The sequence below is a fragment of the Lissotriton helveticus genome, chromosome 8, assembly GCF_964261635.1.
Source record: "Lissotriton helveticus chromosome 8, aLisHel1.1, whole genome shotgun sequence".
NCBI lineage: Eukaryota > Metazoa > Chordata > Amphibia > Caudata > Salamandridae > Lissotriton > Lissotriton helveticus.
In genome coordinates this window covers 224,326,140-224,339,865 of record NC_136069.1, presented here as the reverse complement: position 1 = coordinate 224,339,865, position 13,726 = coordinate 224,326,140, and the positions used below count along the sequence as shown (strand labels likewise).

General features: G+C 41.6%; 1 protein-coding gene across 1 annotated transcript in view; it reads left to right on the top strand.

Annotated features, from left to right (window-relative positions):
* The window catches only part of VSTM5 (V-set and transmembrane domain containing 5), a 39,117-nt gene that overhangs the window by 550 nt on the left and 24,841 nt on the right, over nucleotides 1-13,726 (top strand). The window lies entirely within an intron of this gene.

Genomic DNA, 13,726 nt, shown 5'->3' with positions numbered 1-13,726 from the left:
GCGTGCGTGCGTGTGTGTATGTACGGGCGTGGGGGGACCACAGTCACCACACACGTGGCTGTACCAGAGGGAGAGCTTAAATGTACCACAATAAATTATTATACATACAGGGACCCCAGGCAAACATGGACCAGTGAGCATTTGTTAATAGTAACTTTAGTTAAAGTGTAGTTGTAATGTTCACATTTCACATTACGTTGGTGTGCATTACGCGCAACGTGACTCTAGTTATTATGGTGCGCAGGTAGCACAGGTGACAGGCTGTAGTGAAGAAAGACCTCCTCAGTACAAACAAGGGGTCGGTAGCATACGGGCAGACAAAATAATGTTCAATAAGTACTAGAAATAAAGGGAAAAAAATCAAATGGAAGGCAACAAATTAAACTGCCCTCTCCTTTTGCGCCCAATTCCTTCTCTCCCGAGCCCCTCTGCCACCCGTACGCCAAAGCAACCTAATGCAAAGATACCTCTGTCGCCACATGGGCCTTGCAGAACACGACCACCCAGCAGCCCTCAGTCAGCCCCTCTGAGATGGACGGCCCCGCATGTAGTTGCCGCTACAGCACAATATAGGGCTGTGAGTAGGGAAGAAACGAAAACGCATAAAGGGGGTTTGCACAGAAGGGCGCAGGAGAAGCACCCGCTATATCAGCTTAAGTGGGGGGTGTCACGGGGTCAGATAAGTGTTTCATGGCCCTTCCTAACTTTGATTTGTGGCTCGCATGTTAGCACAAGACAGAATAAGAAACTAGTAAACAAAGCAAGAATAATCAGCAGGATGCAGCTGTGGGAAGTGGGCCAAAGGGGGTCGAAGTCGCCAAAAGTGGCGACAGAAAGAGATATTATTAAAATGATAAATCAAAAAGAAGTACGACGCAAATGCAGTAAGAAAGCAAAGGAAGGAAGGAGAATAGAATGCTAATAATGGAAGAAAGCTGGGAAGAGTTAAGAGAAAGATTTAAAAATTAAAGGAAGGACAAGAGGATGATCTAATGAAAGAAAGGTACACAAAGAAAGAACGGGCTTAAGGAAATATGAAAAGAGAATCAAATATGAATATAAAGAACCGAGAGAAAGAATGAGAGATGAAATGAAAGGATACACAGACAGAAAGATGGAAAGAGGAATAAGTGGAGGATGGAAAGAAGAAAGTAAAGAAGAGCGGTGGATAGAAAGGACAGGATAAACGAAGAACATAAGGAAAGAAAGAAGATGAAAAAAGGATAGAATAAAATAAAGATGTCTATATAGGTAAATGCAGTTTCGGACCAAGTATCTTTCAGGCTGTGAAAAGCATAATTTTGCATCATTTTATGCAAATTACCATCAGAGTAACAATTCTCACTAGCTAAAAAAGGAAAGGCCAGTATAGCTTACTTTGCTCCTTTATTTAATGCCACATAAAGCAGGGGGTATTTTATTTTCCAGGCTATTTCCGTCTGTGTACAAAAGGATTTTTTAACGTACATTAAAAAAGGAAGGGAATCAATTTTGGGGCAAATAATTCGTTCATTGCTTTAGTTTACTGAATTTCGAGACTTAATAAATCTCAGGCTGGTACTGGAGTGGGAAATGGTGAACTGGACTACTGTTGAATTTGGCATTTTTCTGTTTTTTCTAGAGTTTATTTCATGGAATTGCTAGTTTATTTTTTGGTAGTTTGACTAAATATAATCGATAACAACCACAGTATTGGTTATATAATAAGAGTTTTCCACTTAGTATACTGTTTGTCAATGCATACATGTAAATATTTTGCAAATGAATAGGTTTTATTTATATTTTCACTTCCAAATACGTTTTGTAAACATGTTTATGAATGTGTAGTATAATCTATAACATACTATAAAATGTACATTATTTGCTCCTTTTATTTCACTCCAATAATTGCATACAGTGTGTATACTAATTCATAAATATATTTAATGCATGACCACTTTCCATGGGACATGAGTTTATTGTATTTTGATGTATTACTAAAATAGACATCATTGTAAACCATATGAATTTATTGTACTTCATTATGGAAGAGTCTATTGCTGAAATGACCAGTTTGGGTCAAATATTATGCCGGACCCAGCTAGCGGTCATAAGAAATAACGCTTCTGATGACTGCCTTCCATTCAGCACAAAGTCAAATTGGTTGCCACAAGATTCTCATTTTTCAGCCAGAATTACATAGTTACACATTCCTTCATAATTAAAAAAACATGTAAGAGTCCATAACGTGTACTTCATCAGTACATTTTTATGTATTGCAAAATTCCTTTGTGAATAGGTCCAGAGGATGCCAGCAGACTTGCATAGGTATTGACTTGAGGAAATGATTGAGCCTTGATGTTAGACCTGTTACCCTTAGGGTGGTCTTCCCCAAACATTTTGCCTGTTTTCCTCCAATTTTGCTGAATTATTTTTGTTGGCCTTAGGACTCTGAGCACTTTGCCACCGACAACCAGTGCAAAAGTGCATGTGCTTCTCCCCTAAAACGTGGTTTGATTGACTTATTCACAATTGGCATATTCCATTTATCTATAGGTCCCTATTAGAGTGCACTACATGTGCCCAGGGCCTGTAAATTAAATGCTACTAGTGAACCTGCCAATCAATAAACAACAAAGGGCCTAGGCTCATAACCAGTCAGGCTGAACCACATCAACTGTAAATAACAAAACACGTGCCAGGACTGATAATTTCTTGACAAATAATAATTCAGTTATGGTCTTCATGAATAAAGCATAAACACCTGCTTAAATATTTGCATCATTTAATGATAGAGTTCATTTATTTACTTTATCACAATTTTTTGGAGATATTTTGCTGTGTGAAACAAACTTTTTAAGACAACACTATATACAAATATTTACAATGATATATGTACAACAAATTTAGACAAACCAACAATTCACTTACACCACATCCATACCTCTCACATACTTGACATTCATACTAGAAAGAAATCCCTAGGAGTACCACCGTGCTTAATGAAAAGTCAGAACTTGAACATAAATGTAACAAACGGTTATAAAACTGATTGCGTCAAACGTTTTTTACTAGTTGCACAAACTTAATTAAACTGTCCATAAATGACAATCCAGACACTGATCATTTCATAGTGCAGGTGACCTGGGGTGAGGTCGACGCGTTTCAAACCCACAAATTCATTGGGTTCTCTTCAGGACCGAAAGAGACTCTTAAGTCTTATGCAACTACTCCAATGCGGGCGTGGTGGATGTTGGAGTCCTTCAATGCAAGGTGTTAGTAGTTCTGGAAACTCGAACGGCAGTCAGGCAGCGGAATGGACCTGGCCCTAAGCCTCCATGCTTCACGCTTCTAATCTCAGGATTGCCTGTATTCAATTATTTTCCGAAGTCCAGGGCAACAAGGCAGGACACGTCCTTCAGTATCCAGTAATGATTTTCCAGCATTACTGAATACTGAAGGACGTGTCCTGCCTTGTTGCCCTGGACTTCGGAAAATAATTGAATACAGGCAATCCTGAGATTAGAAGCGTGAAGCATGGAGGCTTAGGGCCAGGTCCATTCCGCTGCCTGACTGCCGTTCGAGTTTCCAGAACTACAAACACCTTGCATTGAAGGACTCCAACATCCACCACGCCCGCATTGGAGTAGTTGCATAAGACTTAAGAGTCTCTTTCGGTCCTGATGAGAACCCAATGAATTTGTGGGTTCGAAACGAGTCGACCTCACCCCAGGTCACCTGCACTATGAAATGATCAGTGTCTGGATTGTCATTTATGGACAGTTTAATTAAGTTTGTGCAACTAGTAAAAAACGTTTGACGCAATCAGTTTTATAACCGTTTGTTACATTTATGTTCAAGTTCTGACTTTTCATTAAGCACGGTGGTGCTCCTAGGGATTTCTTTCTAGTATGAATGTCAAGTATGTGAGAGGTATGGATGTGGTGTAAGTGAATTGTTGGTTTGTCTAAATTTGTTGTAGATATATCATTGTAAATATTTGTATATAGTGTTGTCTTAAAAAGTTTGTTTCACACAGCAAAATATCTCCAAAAAATTGTGATAAAGTAAATAAATGAACTCTATCATTAAATGATGCAAATATTCAAGCAGGTGTTTATGCTTTATTCATGAAGACCATAACTGAATTATTATTTGTCAAGAAATTATCAGTCCTGGCACGTGTTTTGTTATTTACTAGTGAACCTGCAGCACTGAGTGTGCCACCCACACAAGTAGCACTATAAACATATCTCAGGCCTGCCACTGCAGAGCCTGTGTATGCAGTTTACACTTTCATTGCAACTTGGTATCTAAAACCCCTTGTCAAGCCTTAAACCCCCCTTTTATTACATATAAGTCACCCCTAAGGTAGGCCCTAAGTGGCCCATAGGGCAGGGCGCTGTGTAATCAAAAGTTAGGACATGTACTTTCAAGTTTTGCATGACCTGGTAATGAAAAACACGCACATTCGTTTTTCACTACTGTGAGTCCTACCCTCTTCATAGGTTAACATAGGGGCTGCCTTATTACGCTTACAAGCTGTAATTCCTGATTGAGAAGGAGTGACTGTCATGTTTCATATCATTGGAATGATGATGATAAATCCTCTGTACTGGTAAAGTTTAATTTATAATTACCCTTTTAAAAATGCCACTTTTAGAAACATTTCAAAAGGGGGTGGTGATGGACAGAGTATCTGAATTAAGCAGAACACTCCTACCCAGTCAAAAGATCAGGGCTTGATCCATCACCGTTTTTTAGCTCACTGCACCATCCCAGTTCAGAACCTGGCTACATGCAAATTAGTCTGACCCTGGCCCAGTGCATCATGGGAACAGGGCAGACCAAACTACCAAGCCAATTCTTTACTGGAAACTTGGTATCTAAAACCCCTTGTCAAGCCTTAAACCCCCCTTTTATTACATATAAGTCACCCCTAAGGTAGGCCCTAAGTGGCCCATAGGGCAGGGCGCTGTGTAATCAAAAGTTAGGACATGTACTTTCAAGTTTTGCATGACCTGGTAATGAAAAACACGCACATTCGTTTTTCACTACTGTGAGTCCTACCCTCTTCATAGGTTAACATAGGGGCTGCCTTATTACGCTTACAAGCTGTAATTCCTGATTGAGAAGGAGTGACTGTCATGTTTCATATCATTGGAATGATGATGATAAATCCTCTGTACTGGTAAAGTTTAATTTATAATTACCCTTTTAAAAATGCCACTTTTAGAAACATGGCATTTTTCTGCTCCTAGCCTGTGTGCCTACAATACATGTCTGGGGTGGGTGACAGCTGGACTTTGCGAATTCCCTTTAGACAGGCACACACAAAGAAAGGGAGCGTAGGGGTGACTGAGTGGCCGGCCACATCCTGATGGGTCCTCCTGGGCAGGATTGGAGGGACGAGCTGACACTTAAACCTGAATAGCCTGTGTCCTGTCCCCACGCAAAGGGCTGCATACCGCCCTGGAGTAAGTCTGGAGTCAGAGCTCGGAGGGAGGACCTGTGCACTTCAAAGCCCCTCTTTGAAGTCACCCACACTTCAAAGGCACAACTGGGTATAAGTACTGTGTCTCTGACCCTACCACTTCAGTACATTACTGGACCTGTGAAGAACTCTGCCAGGAGGAAGGACTGGTGTGCTGCTACAAGAAATGCCACTCTGTTGGAATGCTCCTCTGGAAGAACAGCTTTTTCCCGTGCTGCGCTGCCCTGCTGCCTGCTGCCTGTTACCCTCTGCCCTGCTGAGGAAGTACTGGATCCATCTCTCTTGATCCCGGAGTGACTCTAAGGGCATGCTGCCTTGCCCCCTGTTCTAAGTCTCAGTGGCATTAAATACTTCTCATCAACCTGCAACTGCACCTGGACTTGGCAGGGCAAGATTTGCAGCAAGCAAAGTGGTGCCAATTCAGTCCTGGGTCCTTGGATGTGGGTATAAAGTGCTGCAACTGCAGGAATACATGGATCAATGCATTTGAGCCACTCTGAACTGAGGCATCTCCGTCAACGCTGACGTATCCCTGCAGCTGCAACCAGAGACGTTTTAAGGCATGGGCAAAGTGGGCTCTGGCCTGGGGCCACAGCCATTCAGGGGCCCCTGATAGAGTCAGTTTTGTTCTGCAGAGTCTTGCCATGATGACCTTTGGTAATTCTTAAACATGTTGTTTCAAATACCATTTACCTTTAATTTATTTTTAATGTGGGTGATGTGTGAGAGCCTATTATAGGCATTTTTCAGAGAAAGTTTGTGTCAATGTGTCATGCAACATGCATAAAAAAAGTTTAATTCAAACCAAAACAGTACTTAACATATGAGAAATGGGAGGGGGTGCCAGAGATTATTTTCAGTAGTATTATTGATCTGCTGCTGTGTTACAATGTAAAAAACACAGGTCACTATTTCTGAATATTATATGTAAACACAGTATGAATTTGGACCGGTGTGCCTGTGCACTGTCAGTGGCCTGGCCAAAGAGGGCATGAAAGAGCTGAAATTGGACCATAAATTCAAAGCTGTTCTGAACAGGGGCCCCAATATACGTTCGGCCCAGGGCCCCCGAAATCCTTAAGATGTGCCTGGCTGCAACGATTGAGAACCACGCATCGATGACTGCTTGACACGTCTCCAATTTTGCGTGGCTCAGAACCAGTGCATTCCCATAGACGACGCATCTGTCAGAGGATTAAGCACATCCCTTCATCAGCTGCTCACCGCATAGCTTCCATTCCCAACGCACCCTCGACTTTGCGCAGCTTGGAACCGATGCATCGCTTCTATTGTAAGGATCGACGACAACACACTGCCTCAACTGCTCCCCACATTGTTCTCGACGTAGATGCATTTAAGGTACTTTGTTGGTCCCTCTATCCGACTCACGCTTTATTGCGGTTGGACTGAACTTTCGTATTTGACCTGAACTTTCGTATTTGACCCTGTTTAGCGCCACCAGATAGCCCTGTTTGGGCTATATGCTTTTAAGCACTACATTTTAATTCCTCTTTGAAAATTCATATATCCATTTATACTTAGATTTTTTTTATTTTGGTATTGTTTAGGTCGTAGAAAATATAAGCTATTTTTCTAACTTGGTGCAGTCTTTTTGTAGTTTTTTCACAGTTTTATTGTTTAAAGTGTTGCACAAATACTTTACACATTGCCTTTTAAGTTAAGTCTGTCTGCTCTGTAACAAGATACCAAAGGGTGAACACAGCTTAATTGATGTTGTGTATCTGACTTACCCTGACTAGGATTGTGGTTCCTGCTTGGACAGGGTGCATACCTCTGCCAACCATAAACCCAAGTTCCAGCACTTGAGGTATGCAAAAGTCCGTACTAAAAGAAGGTGATGTGAGATGATGCTAGTTCTATTGGTGCAATAAGATAAGATCCACTCTAAAATGATTCATTGGTTTAAGGTACTTGTAGATACAGTGAGAAATAGCCCTGAAGGTCTATGTTTTGTCTTAATAAATCTTTAAGATCAGGTTACACACATTGCTATAACAATTTTAAATGAACAAAGCTCTTAGTTTAAATGGAGTAAATTCTTCTATTATTTTGGATTTTTTCTGAATGTTTCACAAAATAGGTTACAGTTAGAAAGGTATGCATTTCTGTTCTGTTTAAAGCCAATACCTGTTTCGTCCTTTAATGATGTGGATGCCTAGGACTTTCTCAAGGCTTTAGAATCGGGGAGAACAGGTTGGAAAAGTGGAAGTGAGTCATACTGTGCTCTGTCTTGGCGGTTTAGTCGCTTGCATGTATCCTTGTCCAGATGGCGACTTCAGATGACGAGGAAGTTTCTTATTACTGTAATTAGTCAAAGCAGAGAGAACAGTGTGTGTTTGTCCATCTGAGTGTGTGTCGGCCTTCGTACAAGTTGTGATAGAATAAGGAGTTGGTCATGAGGTATCATTTGAAGATATTCACTTTTTATCAATAAAATTAAGTTCTATTGAATTGGACTATGATAACTCCTGTAATTTTCCATGCGGGTAGGGAGGGCAAAGCTCTGGTCTGAAGCATTATAAAAAACAAGTTATTACGTAAATAGATTAGTACATATCTATCCCTATTGTGAATTCCAGATAGCTATGAGAAGTATGCGAGAATGTTTTGGGTGTGTTTTTTGTCTTTGAGTTGATTTCATACATAGAACATACTTTAAAAATCATAACAAAATAGAATGATAAGCCTGCTGGTGGGCTGCTTTTTACGAAGGAATGAAAGCTAAGCAGTGTCTATCAAACTGACACTTGCTGAAGGACGTACCCTCCATGTAACCTTGGTTCAGAGGAATGCACTACTTAGTTGACCTTTGTTTAACTTTTGTTGCAGATAAAGCTTCTGATTGTTTCTATAGCAAGCCACAGTAGACAAGAAACTGTTTCCAAATGAAATACATTTCGGGCCATACGTACAAAGAAGTGGCGGAGCGTGGCGTTAGCCGTCATGGCTTAATGCCACACTCCGCCACTTCAGAAACTCAAGGCTGCACCATATTTACAAGAATATGGTGCAGCCTTGCGTTCCCCCCTGCGCTGGTGCTAAGTTTAGCAGCTTCGCGCCAACGCAGGCACTCTTGCACCATAGTGCAAGGGTGTCTGCATTGAGGAGAAGATTGTTTATGTGTAGGAAGGTGTCCCTTCCTGCACATAAACAATCTTTAAATGCAGATTTGTCACTTCCATGTGTGCTGCTTAATGCAGCACACATGGAAAAAGCAAAAACGAGGAGAAATAAACAATTTTCCTCGTTTCGCCAAGTTAAGACCAGGTTTCCCTGGTCTTAATTTTGGCGCTACCTCCTATTTACGCCACCCTTGTAATTAGGGGACAACGTTAAAATCAATGAGTGTTGCTGTGGAACACCCATCGCTACAACCACTGCCCACCCCTTCACGCTAATCATAGCATGAAAGGGAGCCTTATTTACAACACAGCGGTAGGCCTCTTTAAGTGGCTTAACGCTGCCTTGTGAATTAGGCGAAGCCCCTATCGCCACAAGAACGTCGGAAAAAGTGATGTTCCCCTGGCGATAGGGGCTTGTACATATGCCCCATAGGGCCATATGTATCATCAACCTGATTTGCGAATCTCAAATAGCAATTTTTAAGAAATCGCTATTTGAGAATCGCAAATAGGTATGTATGTACAAAATTGCATTTTTTTTTGCGATTTCTTAGAATTCCTTAATTGCGATTAGCAAATTGCGAATCGCAATTAAGGAATACTTTCCCATTCATTTTTATGGGCCATGAGGCCCATAGGAATGAATGGGAAGTTATTCTCAATTTGCGATTTGCAATTTGCTAATCGCAAATTGAGAATAATTTCAAGGGTGCAGGGGTGTCCAAAGGACACCCTGTTGCACCCCTGAAATGTGCATGGGTGCACATGTGGCGCACATACATGCCCTAAGGGCATGTATGTGCGTCACATGGCACTTTGAAAAATGCAAAAATGTGCATTTTTCAAGGAATTCATAACTTACCACCAACTAGAAGTTAGTGGTAATTTATGATTCCTTAAGGACATTTTGCACATTTTTTTGCTTCATACATTGCATTTAAGGAATCGCAAAATTTGTGATTCCTTAAATGCAATTGCAAAATAAGGAATCGCAAATTTTGTGATTCCTTGTTTTGCACCAGATTCTGCTTTATACATACCATTTAGCAAATTCGCAATCGCAAAGGCCGAAATTCACAGAATTTCAGCCTTTCCGAATGCGAATTTGCTTGATACATATGGCCCTTAGTGAGTAATAAAGTAAATTCTCTTAATTCAGATTCTCTCTGAAGTACACAGAATAGGCTTTTAATCAGGGTGCGTAATGGAAGCTCCTACTACAGCCCCTGCATCGCTGGGTGGCCCCAACTATCCAGGGGACCCTAGCCTTTCAAGAGGCCCCCATTCAGCTCAAGGCTAATTATTATCTGCAATATGGGCGACTTGGGGGCCCCTCATCACCTTTGCAGGGAGCCCCCATCATTTTATGTTAAGCCAATCCTTTTAACTTTGTCAGTATTGTGAAGTTCATAAGTTTAGTCACTATAACACAAGACGTCTACAGTGTATGTGTTTTCCTATGTAATGCACAAAGCTCAGAGCCACATCACGGTCATTTAGAACCAGCTGAACAGCGAAGAAGCACTTTATTTAGTATGAGACAGAAGCATTTTAGTCGTGCATCTCAGTCTGGGGCAATGGGTCAGATTTACTAGTCCCTGTTTCGTTTCATTCACTAAAGGCGGGGATCACTGTACAGCACTCATGCATGACAGCAGGCCTGCTACGGAATGTGCTGTTGCCAGCAGTACCGGAAATAGGAAAAATGTGCTGGGAGGCGACGAGAACAGCAGAGATGGAGAGGCTTAATTGCAGGCCCAATAAGTCACTTTTTTGGCGCACCGGCGGTGCAATGGAGTTCCCCATATTTACAAGGCCACGCAAAGTCACCCTATGTGGCTTTTATGGCCATGTAAATATGGGCCCCTTTCATGTAATACTCTGCGTGAAAGGGGCGTTCCATGGGTGTTGCTGTGGGTGTTCCCGCGCAACATCCATGGAACTTTACGCTTTCCCAGGTTTACAACATTTTGTAAAGTAGGAATGCATCAGAATCCTACGCTTCCCCTAGCGCAATGAGTAGGAATACTTTTATTTCTCCTTGTTTTCCCTCTTCCTTTGCATGTTGCATAGGAGGAGGAAAATGCCATTATTGATTGTCTTTGTGCAGGAAGGTGTCCCAAAAACAATCATCCCAGCGGCACAGGCACCATTGCAAAATGACGCAAAGGTGCCCGTGCAGGCACATGGCAGCCAATTGTGTGCCAGCGCTGGGGAAAGCACAGGGATTTGTCGTATTGTTGTTAATATGACGCATCCCTGTGCTTTGAAAATGATGCAGCACGGCACAACTAAATGGCTTGAGTCCACGTTCTGCGTAATTTTCTTGTAGATGAGGCCCAGAGTGGGGCCATGAGGGTTGATGTCACGACGGGCAGGCAGTGACATTCAGTGAATGCTCTGTCAGCACATATGCATTTTATTTTTAAATTATGCCACCATAGACATTGATTCCCCCATTCCCTTTGCAAGCTAACCGAAGGACACGCGGAATGTGTGCAGGTGCTCCTTTGTCAGCACATTGCAAAGCTACCCAGTTCTGGATGATTCGATGGGGACGGTCCAGAACATGTGCTGGTGTGAGAAGAGCTGGCAGTACTGAAAGGCCTCTGGTCCCCAATAAATGCCAGCATTGACTATCAATCATTTGCATAACATTTGTGCATCCAATGGCAGCTGATAACAGAACTGGTAATTCCACAGGCCTGCCTGCTAAACAAACTCTTTGCCCCCTAGCTCCACCTTCAGCATTATGGCCCAGTGCCTCTTCTCAGTGTATCTGCTAGGGACAAAGGTGCCCTGTGTATTGTAGGTAATGGAAAGGATGCACCATTGTCAGGCCCTGAGCATACCAGAGATAAGGAGGATTGTGAGAATGGGAGGCAAGGAACACAGTCACCAGGCAGAAGAGGCAGTAGTAGAGGGCAGTGTGGCACCTGGAAGGATGATGCAGCTTTGGAAATGAAGAGGAGGAAGCAGATTGAGCAAGGGACTACTAACCTCTTGTCAACACATAGACAGTGAGCTAAAATTACATTGTGAGGGAGGAGGAGAGGGTGGCTCATTTCTGCCTCCGTGCTGTTAACTAGGAGAGGCATGTAGTGTGTTGGGACTGTGAGTGGGAGAGATGGGCGAGCAGCTGTCAGACCAGCTCTCCAGAGACATGGAAACTCGGGACAATTGGACAATCTTGTAACAAGTGTTGCATTTTTGTCCTTCAAACCGCAGGAGCCATATAATACTGTGTGCTCACTGAATTACTGAATTACCAAGTACCCTCTTTTCAGGCTTTGACTTTCAGAGTGTAGTGGGGATGAACAGCCACGGCATACTCTTTGAAGCTCATGTATGCTGAGGAAGGCAGAAACAGCACCCAAATTACAATCAAGAATCATATCGTCCAGACAGTGGCATTTGTTTATAAAAACATAACACTATTATTTACCATCACATTCACAATTTTATTATAGTGTGATAGATTCACAGGTAATCAAGTTTCAATTAAATTTCAGAAAAACTCTGACTGGTGATGCAAAACAATCTAGATTTGCACATTTAAGAGGGACATGCATGGGCCGTGTGCTGGTTGCAGTCTCCATGGTGTGTGTTCCTGTATCTTATCCATGATACAGTTCAGATTGTTCTACTCATTTTTGAGTATTACTAGATTCACAGTCATCGTCAGCACTTTGTTCGGTTCTGCCCATTCTAAGGGATGCTCGGCCCAAAACACAAAGGAGAGTTGTTGAAGTTGTTCCAGGGAAAAGGATTTGGCCCTTTTCTCATCCCCTCCGGGCTGATCTTTTTAGGACGCTTGAGAGAAAAGGAGTTGGGTATCAGTTCAAGATCACAATTACACTGCAACCCATTTGGCTACACAGTGAATCTCGGAGTCGTTAATCAAGTTAAGTATAGATTTATTACAAATTCAAAGCCAGTGTAACATAAATCAATCCCAGGAACATCGCATAGCAGTACACAATTATCAAAGGACTTTCCAGTTCAACAAACAAAGTTAATTCCTAATACCAAATAGCCAATGAGAATTTCAGTTGCAATAGTGCAGCTCAAGGAGAAAACAGCATGATGAGGAGATTGAAAGTTCTGATCTTCCTGTCTATGATGCATTTAAGTTTCTAATTCCTACTCTAAAGAATACTAAACTAAATCCCATAAAGATCCCTAAAGTAAAGAAAGGTGTCCGGATGAAAACTTCAGTAAACGTTTTCTAAAATAAAGAGTCGCATAGCATGTAGCCAGGCAACAAGACTACACATAGAACGCAAAGGTCTAAACCTCTGCTAGACTAGAGAGTCTCAGAAGGAATCCGCATCTGCGTCTGTGTTTGAGTCTGTTCCTGAATCTACTCTGAAATCTGCTGCCGAATCTGGGAACAACACCTAGCTATACCCCGGATACCCTCTGATATCAGGACTGTGGGCCTGATTCACAGAACTAACTTAAGACAAAATCCTAAACTTACTACCATTTTGGTATTCACAGATAGCACTTACTCATTTTTATATACACATAAGGCACTTACTCATTTTGGTATTCATAGAAGGCACTTACTCATTTTGGTATTCACAGAAGGCACTTACTCATTTTGGTATTCACAGAATGTACTTACTCATTTTGATATTCACAGAAGGCACTTACTCATCAATGAGTAAGTGCCTTCTGTGAATACCAAAATGAGTAAGTGCCTTCTGTGAATACCAAAATGAGTAAGTGCCTTCTGTGTATATCAAAATGAGTAAGTACATTCTGTGAATACCAAAATGAGTAAGTGCCTTCTGTGAATACCAAAATGAGTAAGTGCCTTCTGTGAATACCAAAATGAGTAAGTGCCTTCTGTGTATACCAAAATGAGTAAGTGCCTTCTGTGTATATCAAAATGAGTAAGTACATTCTGTGAATACCAAAAAGTGCCTTCTGTGAAAACCAAAATGAGTAAGTGCCTTCTGTGTATATCAAAATGAGTAAGTACATTCTGTGAATACCAAAATGAGTAAGTGCCTTCTGTGAATACCAAAATGAGTAAGTGCCTTCTGTGTATATCAAAATGAGTAAGTACATTCTGTGAATACCAAAATGAGTAAGTGCCTTC